Here is a 3237-nt window from a genome sequence, read left to right on the forward strand (position 1 = left end):
GGAGTATAGAGTAAGCATATTGCAATCAAAAAGCTTTTCTAGAATTTAAACAAAGAACTTAAGAAAAAACACCTTTTAGTATATGAAAACAACACCCCCAAATATGCTAACAGTGACTGCTTCTGGAGAGGGACAGTGGTGTGGCTGGGGGACCAGGGTGAGAAGATGACTCCATATATATAGTTGTAGATGGACACAATACCTCTATTTTATTTATTTATATTTATGTGGTGCTGAGGATTGAACCCAGTGCCTCATACATGCAGGCATGCTGTAGGACTGAGCCACAACCCCAGCCCTAATGACTTCCTTTTGATTGACATTTGCACTGTCAAAATGGCTATCACATATGTATGCAGTTATGAGTTTGAGTGGAGAGTTGAATAGGGCATTTAAAAATCAAGAAGTGGCAATTTTGATGGATGGAAATTTTCTCTTTATGAAGTATTCCTTTATTTTTCTTATTATCTAATTAAACCAAAATAATGTTAGTAGTAACTGTGATTTTGTCATAAGATAAAAAAAGAATGAATAAAAATAAAAAGCATTTTCATGTAATATTATAGTGTGCATACATCTGGGATACTGTTGAAGATCTGCCACTGCTTGTAATTATAATTGTTCTGAGAACCACTCCTAGAGCTTGATACTTAATATTATACCAAAGAAACATAGGTGTTATTATGTTACAGTTTGTGTATTATACTATATCAACACTGATATTTAAACATAATTGATTTTCCTGGTAATTCTATGAACTATGAATTTTACTTTATGCACTTAAAAAAATGCTGTATTGGGAAACGGTCCATAGCTTTCTTCAAACTGCCAAAGGGATCCATGCCCTGCAAAAGGTCAAACACGTATGGGATGTAGGGAGTGTGGGGTGAACTGCCAGCCCAGAAGATCAAGTGAAAAAACATTTCAAAATACAAGCAAGGTGCACCCCTATAATTCCAGCGGCTCTGGAGGCTGAGGCAGGAGGATCACAGTTCAAAGCCAGCCTCAATAAAAGCAAGGCACTAAGCAACTCAGTGACACCTTGTCTCTAAATAAAATACAAAATAGGACTGAGGATGTGGCTCAGTAGTTAAGTGTCTCTGGGTTCAATTCCCAGTACAAAAATAAAATACAGAGGAAAAAAAATATAAATATGTATATATATATATATATATATATATATATATAAACAACTAAAAACAGAAAAAAATTGTATAATGTTAATTTTAAATAAAAAACTATAAATATAAAATTATGAATATTTATATATTATAATAAATGTAAATAAATAATTCATTAGAGGGATGTTAAGAGATATGAAGGACAGTCCAAAATTTCTAAATGGAAAGAATAGACTTCTTCATGCTGAAAGCGTAATGAACAGTAGCTGGAGATATTATTTGGCTTTTGCCTTTTTATTTTATTTTATTTTTCTTTATTTGTGTGTTCTTTAGAGAAAAACACTGCATGGGCAAAGCTTTGCTGGATCACTGTTTGACTTCAAGTTTAGTCTACAGGTGCAGGAACACACAGTCTAGGCACCTTGGACTCCAGGCAAGCCCTTACCATACAGGTGGAGAGGCCAGTGGGGCTGTCATGGAGGAAGCTGGCTGGGCAGGTGTCCTGCAAGTATTCAGGCCCTCCAGGCACAGCCTAGCTGAAGACTCCCTGTGGTGGAGGTGTGGGAAGTCCCAGCATAAGGCCTGCTGTGTCCTTGGTGCTGTGTGGGGGATGGGGGGATGGCAGACTGGTAACAGCAGTAGCATGTCCTCTGAGCACTTCTTGCTCCTGCCTCCACCCTCGCCTGGCTCTTCACATTCTTACTGGGGATAAGAAAGAAATGGATTTGAACACCCTAGTGATTGATAGGTCTGACTCTCAGATGCCTGTTTATGTAGCAAACAGAGAGAGCAACATCAGTGTTTGAGACTCGTGATTATATATAAGGAGATCACAAGAGGAGGGAGTCAGGTGTGTGTGTGTGTGTGTGTGTGTGCACCCGTGACCATGCACAGGCACACAAGTTGGTGTGTACATTGCTCAGTTTCTTTCAGGAGAATAAGAGAGGAGCAAATGTGTAAACAAATCTTTAAGCTCTGGGATTATGTATTCATAATTTTGGGAGAAAACTACAAATGGCACTATTGTAATTGTGTTATTTTATTTTAGTAATGGTGTTATTCTGTTAGTAATTGTGTTATATTTATGATTAAATATATTCAAACTCTCTGGTAACAGAATTGTTTATGGTGTTTGCTACTTGATTATGAGAGCATTTTACAAAAGGGTCAGGACAGGTTTTCATGTTTTGGAAAGAGTGAAGAGTGCAGATACTTTGCTTTTGGATGTTAGTGTTTGCGCTTAAATTTGGGACCTTCACAGCACATGAAAATAAAATAAGTAATAATTCTGAAATCGCACTGGATGTTTATGAGATAGATTTCTGTTTACATCCTCACTCTAGGGACTTAACTAAATAGGGATTTATTTTTCTCAATAATAAGGAAAGTAGGTCCCAGGTAGATGTGAGAGCTCTGAGAGACCAGTCTCATTCCATCTTTACATACTTTATGCTCCTCAAAATGACAGCCACACATTTTGGCTTCTTGTCTGTGTTTTAGACAATAGGAAGGGTAAAAAGGCTAAGAAGGGAATACATAGGCCAAATCTGATAATTTCTCAGCACTCCAATCAGTAGCTCCCACCAATCTCATTGGATAGGAGTGTGTCGAAATTGCCTCTTAGGGAATTCTGGGAAGTGTATGTTAGGTCTGGCAGGTTGCCACCTTAAATTAAAGGGTTTTGCTTGTAGTGAAGGAGGGTTGGTTGGATTTGGGATAGGCAACCAGTGATGCCTGGCACAGGATCTCCACCATGCCCCTGTTGTTCCAGCTGACTTTGGCTCACCTGTAAGGTATTCGTCTAGTCATGTCTCCCACAAAGCCCCTGGGAGTCCCAGGAGGAAATAATTTTCAGTTCTTGAGAATCCATGAAGTTCTTTATCTATACATCCATATCCCATCTAACTTATCTGTGTCATATGGAAATCCCTGCTTAGTATAAGTGCTACTACATTACATTGGTAAACACCTTAGAGTAGGGTCTATGTAAAGTATTCTGAGCTCCTAACACATGCTTGGCCCATAGTAGATGCTTAAAGTTTGTTAAACTGAATTGACACCCAGTTAAACTTACTAAAACACAAAGATCTCAGAGCACTTTTAGTTTAAAATTTTA

The sequence above is a fragment of the Marmota marmota genome, unplaced genomic scaffold (genome assembly GCF_001458135.2).
Source record: "Marmota marmota marmota unplaced genomic scaffold, marMar, whole genome shotgun sequence".
In the NCBI taxonomy this organism is placed as follows: Eukaryota; Metazoa; Chordata; class Mammalia; order Rodentia; family Sciuridae; genus Marmota; species Marmota marmota.